Here is a 15,347-nt window from a genome sequence, read left to right as displayed (position 1 = left end):
TGCTGGACTAAATTTGTCCATTTTAAATGAACAATTGTATTTGTAACTTTTAGTAAAAACATTTTCTTGCAGAAACATTATATATAGGTAATGAAAAGTTTGCAATTTTTTAATCTTAAATTTTATAAAAATAAAATTTAAAAGAATTCTTGAAATAAGTAACATTAACTTCTATTCATATTTAAGCATCTTAAATTTATTAGCATTCATTTCTCAAATTTAAAGGCATTACAAATACTAGATATCATCATTCACATTATGATTGCTTCTTATAAGTTGATACAATTTGAGGGAAGCTATCCACAAACAAAATACGGAATTTTTTTGGCATGTTTTTGTTTTTCTAATGTTTTCCTCCCATACACATTTGGTAGTATCTTACATATTATTTATTTTTTGAGCAAATGATAGCCAAAATCTATAAAATTTAGAAATGGAATTTTACAGTCCCACTCATTGTCTCATTTACCATAACCTAAAATAGAATGCAAGTCATCTAATTTTTAAAGTTTTACCTTTTATTTTAGTTGACTCAAAGGTCATTTTAAAATATTTTGCTTAAGAATTAAGATTGAGGTAGAGAATTCTGACATCAGAATATCTGTTTAGCTCTAAATCAGTAGTGGCTCTTTTTGATTATTGTCATCTTAATTTGGTTTATTGTAGGTTTTTTTATGACTTTCTTTGGAGAGACTGGGATGATGAAGAAAGTTGTGAGAATTATGCTGCACTTATTGAAGAAAGAATTAATTTGTAAGTATAGTTTATAAACTTATGCCACAAGTTAGAAAAAATAAACATTGTAATTATGTTGATAATTTTCAGGTGGTGTGATATACAGGATGGAACAATACCTGGTCCTATTGCACAACGTTTTAAAAAAACTTTGGAGAAATATAAAAACAAACGTGTCGAACTCGTTGAGTATCAGAGCAATATTAAAGAAGATCCATCTGCAGCAGAGGCTGTTGAATGCTGGAAAAAATACTATGAGATAGTCATGCTCTGTGGATTATTGAAAATGTGGGAAGATTTACGCCTCCGGTAATAATTTGCTCTATTTCAAATAGAAGCAAAATTTACATGGTTATTTTATCATAGCACTTATTTTGTGGTATATGTTCTGATTAGAGTGAAGTATAAAATTAGATGTCTAATTTATGAAGTAAGCACAAGGTACAATTATCAGCATTGGAAAATTATGTTTGTATTAGCTGAATTCACTAAAATCATTGTTTTTTTTGACCAAAAGAACTCATTAATCCATTTCCTTCCTTATCTTTCATTTTAACTCTTTTGATTTTGGCCAAAGCATAAGAAAGGAAGAAGTAGACCTCCTCTATATATAATATGTGAACCAAATAAGATAACTGGATTATAGCTAAAAGAGTAGCAAGACATAGACAGAGTCTGTCTACAGAACAGTTTTTAAAAGAAACATAAAGACAGGCTGGATATGATGGCTCACACCTGTAATCCCAGCACTTTGGGAGGACAAGGTAGGAGGATCACTTGAAGCCAAGAGTTTGAGACCAGCCTTGGGCAGCATATTGAGGTCCCATCTTTACAATAAACAAACAGATTTTTAAAATTTAGCTAGAAATGTGGTGGCATGTGCCTGTAGTCTCAACTACTTGGGAGGCTGAGGCAGGAGGATCACTTGAGCCAAAGAGTTTGAGGCTGCAGTAAGCATTGATCATGCTACTGCATTCCAGCCTGGGCAACAGAGCAAGACCCTGTCTCTTTGTTGTTGTTGTTGTTGTTTGACCCTGTCTCTTAAAAGAAAAAAATAAAAGAAGCAGCAGCAGCATAGGCCTGGTGTGGTGGCTCACGCCTGTAATCCCAGCATTGGGAGGCCGAGGTGGGAGGATCACCTGAGGTCAGGAGTTTGAGACCAGCCTCAACATGGAAAACCCCGTCACTACTAAAAACACAAAATTAGCCGGGCGTGGTGGTGCATGCCTGTAATCCCAGTTACTCGGGAGGCTGAGGCAGGAGAATTGCTTGAACCTGGGAGGCGGAGGTTGCAGTGAGCCGAGATCTCACCATTGAACTGCAGCCTGGGCAACAAGAGTGAAACTCCGTCACAAAAAAAAAAAAAAGAAGAAGAAGAAGGAAAAGCACAAAGACAAGATGGGGGACAAAAACAAGGAAACTAGAGGAATTTGAAGCTTCTGACACTTACAGCCATAGTATACATTAAATACAACCTGGCCAGATTAATATAAAACCTCACACTAAAGGCCTTTTAACCTGTTCTGTTACCTGACTTGTCATGTTTGGCTTTCAACAGAAATTATAAAGCATGCTAAAAGCAAGAAAAAACCAGTTCAGAGAAACAAAGCAAGTTTCACAGACTCAGGTATGATTTTGGAATTCATCAGTCAGAGAATTTAAAATTCATCAATAACTGGGATACGTGATCTATTAGTGTGGGAAGAAAGAATTAATGAGTTTAAAGATTCGTCAAATAGAAACTTCCCAAACTGAAATGCAAAGAAAAAAGAATGAAAGAAACTGAAGAGAACATTCAAGAACCGTGGGACAGTTTCAAAAGGTGTTAACATATTTGTACCTGAAATACCAGAAGAAGAAGAAAAAGAGCAAATGGATCAGAAGAAATACTTGAATTAATAATGATGAGAATTTTCCAAAATTAAATACAGACACAAAACCACAGATCCACAAAGCTCAGAGAACACCAAACAGGATAAATATCAAAGAATCAACACCTAGGCATATCATATTTAAACTGCATAAAGCTACAAATAAAGAAAAAATATCTTGAAGGAAGCCAAAGGAAATAACCCACATTACCTACTATAGTGAACAAGAATTTCTCAGAAGGAATTATGAAAATAAGATGAGAGTGGAGAGAAATATTCAAAATGTTGAAAGAACCACCAAACTAGAATTCTGTATCTAGTGAAATTATTCTTCAAATGTGAGCAAGAAATACTTGCTCAGACAAAACAAAACAAACAAAACTGAGAGTTTATCATTAGTAGGCCTGTTCTGCAAGAAAGGTTAAAGGAAGTTCTTTAGGGAGAAGAAAATGACAAAACTCATGTCTGCATATAGTAAGGAACAATGTGAGAAAAGGAATAAAGGTAACATAAATTATTTTATTATTATTTTATTTATTTATTTTTCTGAGACAGGGTCTTGCCCTGTCACCCAGGCTTAAGTGCATTGACGTGATCATGGCTCACTGCAGCCTTGACTTCCCAGGCTCAAGTGATCCTCTCATTTCAGTCTCCTGAGTAGCTGGAATCACAGGTGTGTGCCACCATGCCTGGCTAATTTTTTTATTTTTATTTTTGTGGAGACAGGGTCTCACTATATTGCCCTGGCTGATTTCAAACTCCTGGGCTCAAGTGATCCTCCCACCTCGACCTCCAAAGTGCTGAGATTACGGGTGTGAGCCACTGTGTCCAGCCTCTATTTTTCTTATTGTTGATTGATCTAAAAGATAGCTATTTAACATAATAGTAGTAATGATTCATTAGGTAATTAAAGCTTATGGATTACTGAAATAAATGAAACAATATCATAGAAGATGGGAGGATAGAATTGGAATACTCTGTTATATGGTATCTTCATGACATGTGAAGTAGTTTAGTGTTATTTGAAAGTGGACATAAATTAAGAATATTGTTGCAATCTCTTGGGCAAATACTGTTTTTTTTTTTAAAAAAAAGGAAGTATAATTGATTTAAGAGAGTAGACACAATGGAACAAAATAAAATGCTAAATTAAAACTAGAAGAGGCAGGGCTGGGTGTGGTGGCTCATATCTGTAATCCAGCATTTTAGGAGGCCAAGGTGGGCGGATCACCTGAGGTCAGGAGTCCAGACCACCCTGACCAACATGGCGAAACTCCATCCCTACTAAAAATATAAAAATTAGCCAGGTGTGGCGGTGCATGCCCAGCTACTCAGGAGGCTGAGGCACGAGAATCATTTGAACCTGTGAGGTGGAGGTTGCAGTGAGCTGAGATCATGCCACTGCACTCCAGCCTGGGTGACAGAATAAGACTGTGTCTCAAAAAACAAAACAAAACAAAAAAAAAAACACAAAAAAAACAAAAAGCAACCAAAACACTAGAAGAGGCAGAAAAGGAGGGAAAAAGGAAACAAAGGATAGGTGCAACCTCTGTATTAATAGAAACCAGCTACAATATGGTAAATGTTAATTATGTCAAAATAACTTTAAATGTAAATGGTCTAAATAAAAAAAGCAGAGATTATGAAAATGGATTTAAGAAAACAATACCCAACTATATGTGATCTGTAAGAAACCCACTTTATAAAGATTCAGATATGTTCAAAGTAAAGGGATGGAGAAAGATATTTCATACTCATGCTAATTAATAAAAAGCTGGTGTGGCTATATTTCAGATGAAGCAGCTTTAAGAACTAGGACAATTATCAGGGATAAAAAGGGACATTTCATGATGATAAAGGGTTTGGTTCTCCAGGAAGATTAACAATTTCTTACCACTCCTATTCACCTTCATACTAGAAGTTCTAAATAATGCAATAAGACAAGAAAAAGAAACAAGAGGTCTGCAGACTGGAAAAGAAGAAATAAAACTATATTTGCAGATGACATAATTGTCTATGTAGAAAATCCCAAAGAATCAAAAAGGAACAAAACTCCTGAAACCGATAAATGAGTATACAAGTTTACAGGAAGCAAGGTTAATATTCAAAAATCAACTGCTTTTTTACAAACCAGCAATGAACAATTTATTTTAAATTTTAAAAATTATTGACAATAGAACCAAAAATGTGAAATACTTAACATTTAGGTTGTATATAACATTTAGGTTGTATATACCTAACAAAATATAGGACCTATAATGCAGAAAGCTACAATACACTGATGACAATAAATGGAGAGATATCTTATGTTCTTGGATTGGAATACCCAATATTTAAAAAATGTCAGTTCTTCCCAACTTGATCTGTAGATCCAGTGCAATCCCAGTGAAATTCATAGCAAAATATTTTGTAGAGATTGACAAACTGTTTCTAAAACTCATGTGGAAAGGCAGGAAACCTAGAATAGCCAAAAAGTTGAAGGACTACTACTACTCGATTTTAAGACTTACTATGAAGCTGTAGTAATCAAAAGAGTATGGTATAGGTGAAAGAATAGATTAATGGAAGAGACATATAGATCAGTGGAAGGAAATAGAGTCCATAAATAGAGTCCTTATATAGTCCAGATTAGAGAGTCCATAGGATCCACACATAGAGTAGACTGACTTGACAAAGGGTGAAAGAAATGTAATAGAGAAAGGATATTCTCTTCAACAAATGGTGCTGGAATAACTGAATATCTATATCCAAAAACGTGAACCTAGATACAGACCTTTCACAAAAATGAACTCAAAGTGGTCCATAAACCTAAACATAAAACTCAAAACCATAAGACTTGTAGGAAATTATAGATACTCTTGTGTTTGGCAGTGGGTTTTTAGGTGCCACAACAATACTGTATGTTCTGTGAGAGAAAAAAGTCGTAAGTTGGACTTTGTTAAAATTGAAAACTGCTCTGAAAAATACACTATTAAGAGAATGAAAAAACTAGCCACAGATTAGGAGAAAATATTTGCAAAATATATATGTGATAGACTTGTATCTAAAATATACAAAGAGCTCATAAAACTCAAACATAACAAACAACCCAATTAAAAATGGGCAAAGATCTGAATAGACACCTTACCGAAGAAAATACACAAACAGCAAAAAAGCATATAAAGAGATGCTCAACCTCATTTGTCATTAGTAAATTGCAAATTAAAACAGCAATGAGATGCCATTACATACCTATTAGGAATGGCTAAATAAAAAAAAGGCTGATAATATTAATTGCTACTGAGAATGTTGAGCAAAGGAACTCTCATTCTTTGCTGGTTAGAATGCAAAATGGTACTGGCTCTTTAGAGCACTGTTTGGCAGTTTCTTATAAAGCGAAACATAGTTTAACCATAGGACTCAGCAGTTGCAATCCTACTTGGTAGGATTAATTACCCAATTAATTTGAAAACTTACATCCACATAAAAACCTACACTGAAATAAAAAGTATTACAAAGGAATAGTATAAATAACTCAACCCAACAAATTAGATAACCTAGAATAAACGAGCAGATGCCTAGTAAGAAACAATCTACCAAAAATGATTCAAGCAGAAACATAAATTCTGACTGGCTGTATAACAAGTTAAGTAGATTGAATTAGCAAATAAAAAACTACTCACAAAGGAAAGTCAAGGACTAGATGTCTTCACTGGTGAATTGTGACACACGTTTAAAGAAGAATCAACATTAAATCTTCAAAAACTCTTGCAGAAAATAAAAGGTAACAATTTCCCAACTCATTCTGTGAGACAATATATTACTCTGAATCCAAAAGCAAAGACATCACAAGAAAAGAAAACCTAGACGAGTATCACTAATGAATATAGACACAAAATCCCCAACAAAATACTAACAAATGGAGTTTGGCAACATATAAAAAGATCAGACAGTATGACCAAGGTGAGATTTATCCCAGGAATCCAATGTTGTTTTAAAATATGAAAAATCTATCAGTATAATACATAATATTAATAGAATGAAAAAACAAGACACAGAGTCATCTCAATAGACACAGAAAAATCATTTGACAAATTAACACCCTGTCATGATAAACACTCTAAAAACAACTTGGAATAGAAGGGATTTTCCTCAACCTGTTTAAGGGTGTCTATGAAAACTCACAACTAGAGTCACCAATTTTATGGTGAAAGAATAGATCTTTTCTCCCCTACAATCAGGAGCATGATAAGGATATTTATTCTTGACACTTTTATTCAAATTGTACTGGAGGTTCTAGCCAGAGCAATTAGACAAGAAAAAGAAATAAAAAGCATACAGATTGGAGAGGAAGAAGTAAAATTATCTCTATTCACAGATGGCATGGTCTTGTATATAGAAAATCCTATAATAAAATACTACTCAGCAATATAAAGAAGTAAATTGCTGGCCGGGCGAGGTGGCTCATGCCTGTAATGCCAGCACTTTGGGAGGCCGAGGCGGACAGATCACAAAGTCAGGAGTTCGAGACAAACCTGACCAACATGGTGAAACCCCATCTCTACTAAAAATACAAAAATTAGCCAGGCGTGGTGGCATGTGCCTGTAATCCCAGCTACTCAGGAGGCTGAGGCAGGAGAATTGCTCAAACCTGGGAGGCAGAGGTTGCAGTGAGCTGAGATCACGCCACTGCACTCCAGCCTGGGTGACAGAACGAGACTCTGTTTCAAAAAAAAAAAAAGAAGTAAATTGCTAACACACACAATAACAGTAACATGGATGGATCTCAAAAATAGGTTGAGTGATAAAAGCAGACACAAAAGAATGCATAGTATATTATTCCACTTTAAAATTCCATTGAGAGGCCAAGCACGATGGCTCACGCCTGTAATCCCAGCGCTTTGGGAGGCTGAAGTGGGCAGATCACCTGAGGTTAAGCGTTCGAGACCAGCCTGGCCAATATGGCAAAACTCCATCTCTACTAAAAATACAAAAATTAGCAAGGCATGGTGGTGCAGGTCTGTTGTCTCAGCTATTTGGGAGGCTGAGGCAGGAGAATCGTTTGAACCCAGGAGGCAGAGGTTGCAGTGAGCTGAGATCATGCCACCACACTCCAGCCGTGGCAACAGAGTGAGACTCTGACCCAAAAATAAATAAATAAATAAACAATAAAATTCCATTAAAAATTCCTAGAAAGGTATGGAACAACAGGAATTCTCACTTATTGCTGGTGGGAATGCAAAATAGTATAGTCACTTTGGAAGACAGTTTAGAAGTTCCTTACGAAACTAAAGATGCTCTTATCATATGATCCAGCAATCATGTTCCTTGATAATTACCCACATGAGCTGGAAACTTATGTTCACACAAAAACCTGCACATGGTTGTTTATAGCAGCTTTATTCATAATTGCCAAAACTTGGAAGCAACCAAAATGTCCTTCAGCAGGTGGATGTATAAATTGTGGTACACCCAGACAATAGAATGTTATTCAGCACTAAAAAGAAAAGACCTGTGAAGCCATGACAAGACATGGAAGAAACTTAAATGCATATTACTAAGTGAAAGAAACCAATCTGAAAAGGCTACATACTGTATGACTCCAACTGTATGACATTCTGGAAAGACAAAATTGTGGAGGCAGAAAAAAAAAAAATCAGTGGTTCCCAAGTATTAATGGAGAGGCAGAGCATAGAATTCTTAGGGCATTGAAACTCTTCTGTATTATACTATAATGGTGGCTACATGTCATTATACATTTGTCCAAACTCCTATAATGGACAACACCAAGAGTCAACTCTGATGTAAACTATGGACTTTGGATGACAATGATGTGTTAATATAGGTTCACCGGTTGTAACGAGTGTACCACTCTGGTGCCAGATATTGATAGTGGGGCAGGTTGTGTGTGCGGGGGGAACAAGGGATACACACAGGAACTCTCTTCCTTTTGCTCAACTTTGCTGAAAATCTGAAACTGCTCTGAAAAATAAAGCCTATTAAGAAAAATTCAGTTTTCCTTTCAGCTGGAACCGCCATCTTCCAGTAATTCGCCAAAATGACGAACACAAAGGGAAAGAGGAGAGGCACCATCGATATATGTTCTCTAGGCCTTTTAGAAAACATGGAGTTGTTCCTTTGGCCAAGTATATGTGAATCTATAAGAAAGGTGATATTGTAGACATCAAGGGAATGGCTACTGTTCAAAAAGGAATGCCCCACAAGTGTTACCATGGCAAAACTGGAAGAGTCTACAATGTTACCCAGCATGCTGTTGGCATTGCTGTAAACAAACAAGTTAAGGGGAAGATTCTTGCCAAGAGAATTAATGTGTGTATTGAGCACATTAAGCACTCTAAGAGCCGAGATAGCTTCCTGAAACACGTGAAGGAAAATGATCAGAAAAAGAAGCCAAAGAGAAAGGTACCTGTGTTCAACTGAAGCGCCAGCCTGCTCCACCCAGAGAAGCACACTTTGTGAGAACCAATGGAAAGGAGCCTGAGATGCTGGAACCTATTCCCTGTGAATTCATGGCATAATAGGTATTAAAAAAATAAAATAAAAGACCTCTGGGCTGAAAAAAAAAATTCAAAGAAAGGGAAATACATAATGACAGAAAGCAGACCAGTGTTTGCTCAGGACTGCAAAGATGCATGAGGAAACTTATCAGTGTGATGGAAATTTTTTATGTCTTTATTATTGGATTGAGTTAAAAGCATATATGCATTTGTGAAACCTCATGGAACAGTTCACTTAAAATGATTACCTTTTATGTAAATTATACCTTAATACACTTGATTAAAAAACACCTGTCTATACCTTTGATTTTAAAACTAGGATAGCATGATAAACTACTGTGGTTTCCTGAATGTTTAGGATGCCTTACTTTTGGAGCAGCTAATTAACTGGTAAATAGCAAAAAAAAAAAAAAAAAAAAATGTATGAATGGTTTCCTGTTTCTCAAGATCGAGACTACTTGCTTAAATAGATATAAAAATGCTGAGTGGGTTTGATTTTGAAATGTTTAATGAGACTTTTGGAGGATACTGCTAATATGTTTAAATTCAGTTTTTAATAACTTACAGAGAAAATTATTAGAAAGTTTCCTGAAATCGTAAGTTTTACAAAAATATATAGTAACTGAGATACAGTTAAAAAATATTGGTACTGGCCAGGTTCATGCCTATAATCCTAGCACTTGGGGAGGCCAAGGTGGGAGGATTGCTTGAGGCCAGGAGTTCAAGACCAGCTTGGGCAATGTAATGAGACCCTGCCTCTTAAAAAAAAAAAAAAAAAAAAAAGCCAGGCAAGGTTGCACATGCCTGTAGTCCTAGCTACTTGGGAAGCTGAGATGGGAGGATTGCTTGAGCCCAGGAGGTCAAGGCTGCAGTAAGCCATAATTGCACCACTGCACTCCAGGGCAAGACCCTGTCTTTAGTTAAAAAAAAAGAAAAAAAAAAGAAAACATATATATATACATACATACACTAAAGCCACATCCTGTTAGCATAAAGCAATAATCAAAGTGCTGCAGAGAATGCAAAAGATTATACTAAAGCGATTACTGGTAAATCCATGTCTACTGGAAAAAGAGTGTCCCTTTTGGCTGACAGTAATGATAAAAGCCAACAGTTATACTAAAACTTTTTCTCTTTCTGTTGGAGACACTTAAATGATAGAGACAGGAAACAGGAAACATAAAGAAAAGCAGGAAGAAGAGAAAGAACTAATTAGAAGTGCTGAATAGCAAACAATATAAAAACAACTAAGAGAGAAGCTGGACTAGTTCTGCTGGGAGGCCAACAGCCAACTATTTTATGCAGATAATAATATTTGAATCAAAATGATATGCTAATTGAGCATAGTATCTAAAATTAGCCATATTCGAAAACATTTTAACATTTTGATGCCTCACTGTGACAGGCATAACCCATCTTTGTGTGAGTCTACAACTCAATGGATTATGAAAGTACAACCAGGAAATTTTTCTACTGCATTGGAAGGTTTAGGTAGCTGAGACAATGGTTGTAGTGGGTTGCATGCAGATTTCCAGGCACTGTCAATTAAAATGAAAATATTTTAGAGTTTAAGGATTTAAACATGCAGTTATCTAAAAGATCTGAATCATTACATTGCTCTCAAGTTGCTCATTGCCCTCAAGGAACTTATAATTAATGAAAACTATTTCTCAAAGATGCGTAGTACCAAGTTTTTATTTACCGAATAAGGACAAGGTCAGTGTTTTTCATGTTAATTTAATTACAACTAAATATTTTCAACCATAGAGTTCATGGACCTTTCTTTCCAAGAATTCTGAGGCGTAGGAAAGGAAAAGAGAATTTGGAAAACTATAACACATATTGTAGCAAAAGTGATGACTACTGAAATGGTAAGAAATAAACTATTCTTATTTGTTATTTAAGTATTAGCTGTGTATAATCGGAAAAGAAGCTCCCTGAGGGTGGAGTCCTTGTCTAATCATTAATGCCTTATTTTCTCAACTACCTCCAGCTCAGTTATTGCCATATCATAGATACTAAATAAATAAATAGTGACAACTATTTACTGAGTACTAACTTTGTTGCCAGGTACTATGTTAGTTGCTATGGTGAAGATGAGACATAAACGTGAGAAAGACTGCATTTAGGGGAGACAAAATGTTGATCCAGACCCACAATCTTCCTTCTTCACACATTTGAAAATTTCAAGCATGGTGGAAATATGGGCACCAAATATATAAGCAGTTACAATTATGACACAGAATGATAAATGCTATGATAAGCGTATGTACAGAGTACCTGTAGGATGGGTACATAAGACAGAATTAGGAGTCTGGAAATGCTGGATAAAAGAAGTAACTCAGCTGAATTGTGAAGGATGAATATAAATTTATCCAGCTCAAGAACAAACAAATGTTCTAAGACAAAGAGCAAATATTTTAATTTCACTTGACCTCTCAGTAGCATTTCAAAGCTCTCTCATTGAAATAATCTCTTTCCTTGTTTTATGTTAGTATACTTCCCTGGTTTTCATTCTCTCTATAGTTACTTTTATTCTCGTGTCCTCTAAATGCTTGGTACTTGTCTTTTTGTGCATTATATTATCCTGAAGTGATTTAGCTAATCTTCCCCCATAACTTCACTTATATATATAGGTACTTTTCCAGAATGTATTTGCATAGCCCAAACTTTTGTTCTCTAAGCTCCAAACCTATGTGTCCAACTGCCTATTGCTTATTTGCCTCACCAGTACATATTTGCCTCGCCACTTAATTGCCTCACCAGTACATCAATTAATTGTCTGAAATTAATTTCATAAACTTATCTAGTTGACTTGCTTTTATTCTGGAGTTCTCTGTTTCAATAAATGGTACCATCATCTACTTGACTGCTAACAACAATTTTCCGGGAGTTATCTTCCTCATATTTCTCCTCACTTTCATACACACTCACTTTTTTCCTTCACTCACCCCACATCCTGGGATAAGCTGTGTTTCCTCTGCCTGCTGAGCCACTGTTCATCCTTCAGGTCTTGATTTAAATATTTCCACAGGAAAAAAGGCCTTCTCAACCTTTCATAATACATTAGACTGCTGTATACAATTATAGTACCTTGTATTTTTCCTTATTGGCACTTTCCTTTATCATGACTACATTTAATACTTTTGTGGCTATCTATCGAATGTCTGTCTCTTTCACTAGTATGTGAACTTCTTGAGAGCAAAGAGTATTTACCACTCATCCAGTCACCTAGCATGATGCTTGGTACATGGTAGGTTCCCAGCAATTGTTGGTGAATCAATAAATTAGTGTATGTGGCAAGAGAGATTAGTACATATAAGGAACTGAAAGAAAGCCACCAAGACTGGTGGTTAACATCTAAGAGAGTGATGAAAGATAAAGCTGGCATATTAGACAGTCTTGTCTGCTATTCTACCAATCTGTATTCTTTTCAACAAAATTTAATTTTCCTTTTAATTACTTATTGGAGCATATTATTCAATCATGTTGATTATTCTCCAACATCTTTATAAATACCTTTTAAAACATCTTTTTAAAAAGGTGTAAATATTGCTTTTATCCTCAGTTTTATTTTGTCATTTTATTTTACTTCTCCTTTTCACTTTTTAATAGGTCCTGGCTTTATTCACTTTCTTGTATGACAGAATTTCAATGATTTTTTATTTTTTATTTTTTTTATTTTTTTTATTTTTGCTCATTGCTTTGCAATCCTGTTTTCATTTGTGAAGTTATACCTGAACTTTGGAGGCCAGGATAATGAGAGGGAGACTACTGTGAGGAGAAGGTATCGTCAGTTTCCACTTTACTTAAACCTTGGATTTTAGATTTACTTTTGAGGTTTATGAAATATTATAGTTTGATAGTAGTATAGCTGTACATATAAGCTTTAATAATTTCCTCATCTTTGAAGATTCTTGACTGAGAATTCTTGCTCTATGTACACCCCTTAGACACAGTTTATTCATGCCCATCATCTTACGTTGGTGATCTTTATAAGCAGTGTGGTGGAAAGGCATGGACTTTGTAGTCAGATACCCAGTGTTCAAATACCCTATCTGAGACCACTTAATAAGTAATCTTAGGCAAAGTGCATAACCTCTAAGCCTCAATTTCCTTACTTGTAGAATGCTTTAAAAAGAGAGAGATAAAAAATATAGATATACTGTGCTAGTTAAGAGCATGGGCTCTAAAGCCAAATTGCCTGGATTCCTGGTTTTACCACTTACTAGTTAGGTGATTTTCAGCAAATTATTTAACCCATCTATACTTTAGTTTCTCATATGTAAAACTGCGATAATAATCCTATGTTCCATATTTATAAGTTGTTGTAAAGATTAAATGTTTACATTTGTAATATGCTCAGAATAATGCCCAGCATATGGTAAGTGCTCAATAAATGTTTACCCCTTGTTTCAGTTTCTGAACTAAAGTTAAACATCAGTCATTCTCCTAGATCTACGAGAAACAGTGGTATCCCCATTGTGTATCATAGGCCTGTACCCTCTTGTTGATCACAGGCTGTTCCTTCTTTCAATCTGGAGACAGTATAGTGTGATGTTGGAGAATATAGACTTTAAGATCATAAAAACCTGGATTTGGTTCACAGTTTTGCTTCTTAATATTTCTATGAGATTAAACAAATTACATCATTTCTTTTATTTCCTCATCTGTGAAAGAGAGTAATTAAGTCTGTCCCATAGAGTGTTAGGCTTAAGTGAAATAATTTTTATAAATCTTTTAGCAAAATGCCTAGCACATAAATAAATGTCAACTGATACTATTATTACTATTTTGCAGTTCATATCCCAATAATATAGCCATCATTTTGCCAGATTTTCCTGTGGTGCTACAAAGTTGATAACCATGTCTGAAAATATACAAAGTACAAAGAAGAATTTCATCAGTTTTCTTCCATCTGTACTACTGATTCTGTTGCCACCTGCCTCCTCAGAGACAGTGTGCCCTCAGTTATTCCTTATTTTTTTTAATCTTTTTTCCTTTCTTAAAAAACTTGAGGTGAAATTTACATAGCAAAATTAACTGTTTTAAAGTGACATTCAGTGACATTTAGTAGAGTTACAATGCTGTGTACATCTGTCTGGTTCCCAACCATTTTCATTACCCAGAACCAGAACTCCATACCTCCATTTCCCCTTTCCCCTCAGCTCCTGACAATCAACAATCTGCTATCTCTGTAGATTTATGATTCTGGATATTTCATATAAATGGAATCATAAAATATCCAAACTTTATGTCTGGCTTTTATTGTAGCATTTATCAGTACTTCATTAATTTTTTTTGGCTGAATAATATCCTGTTGTATGTATATACAACAATCTGCTTATATATTCATCAGTTGGTGGATATCTGAGTTGTTTCTGCCTTTTGACTGTTAGGGAAAAGGGGCTGTGAACATCTGTGTACAAGAGTTTGTCTGACTACCTGTTTTCCACTCTTTGGGGTATATACCTAAGACTAGAATTACTGGATCATGTGTGCAACTTTATGAGGAATTGCCAGACTGTTTTCACAGGGGCTGAAACATTTCACATTGTCATCTGCAAAGTATTGGGGTTCCGATTTCTCCAGTCCTCAACAACACTTTTATCTTTTTTTGTTGTTTTTTATTTATTTTTTCTCTTTTTTATTTTTAAAATTACAGTCATCTTAGTGAGTGTGAAGTATTTAATTGTAGTTTTGATTTTCATTTATCTAATGACTAATGATGTTGAAGATGTTGAAGATATTTCCATGGACTTGTTGGCCATTTGTGTATCTTCCTTGGAGAAACGTCTATTAAATTCATATGCCCATTTTGTAATTGGGTTGTTTGTCTTCTTGTTATTGACTATAAGAGTTCTTTGTATATTCTGAATACTAGACTCTTATTAGATATATGCTTTGCAGATTTTTACCCCCCATTCCTTAGGGTTTTTCACTTCCTTTTGTGCTCTTTACTGCCACTTAGGGGATGCTAGGAGCATTGCCTGCCCATGATCACTGTCATTGCTGTTAACTTTATTTACTATTTCATAGGCGATCCCTCTTCCTCCCCCTCCTTCTTTCTTTCTTCCCTTCTTTTCTTCCTTTCCTTTCTTTCCTTCCCTTCCTACCCTTTCTCCTCTTTCTTTCTTTTTCTTTTCTTTTCTTTTTTTTTTTTTGAGACGGAGTCTCGCTCTGTCGCCCAGGCTGGAGTGCAGTGGCCGGATCTCAGCTCACTGCAAGCTCCGCCTCCCGGGTT

At 35.3% G+C, this 15,347-nt stretch overlaps 1 pseudogene; it reads left to right on the top strand.

Moving 5' to 3' along the window:
* Positions 1-8,262: 8,262 nt before the first annotated feature.
* Positions 8,263-9,172, top strand: LOC108512748 (60S ribosomal protein L21 pseudogene; annotated as a pseudogene).
* Positions 9,173-15,347: the final 6,175 nt, after the last annotated feature.

This window comes from Rhinopithecus bieti, unplaced genomic scaffold (assembly GCF_001698545.2).
Source record: "Rhinopithecus bieti isolate Rb0 unplaced genomic scaffold, ASM169854v2 scaffold_27006, whole genome shotgun sequence".
NCBI lineage: Eukaryota > Metazoa > Chordata > Mammalia > Primates > Cercopithecidae > Rhinopithecus > Rhinopithecus bieti.
The sequence above is the reverse complement of the archived record's forward strand: the minus strand, read 5'-3'. Positions and strand labels throughout refer to the sequence as shown.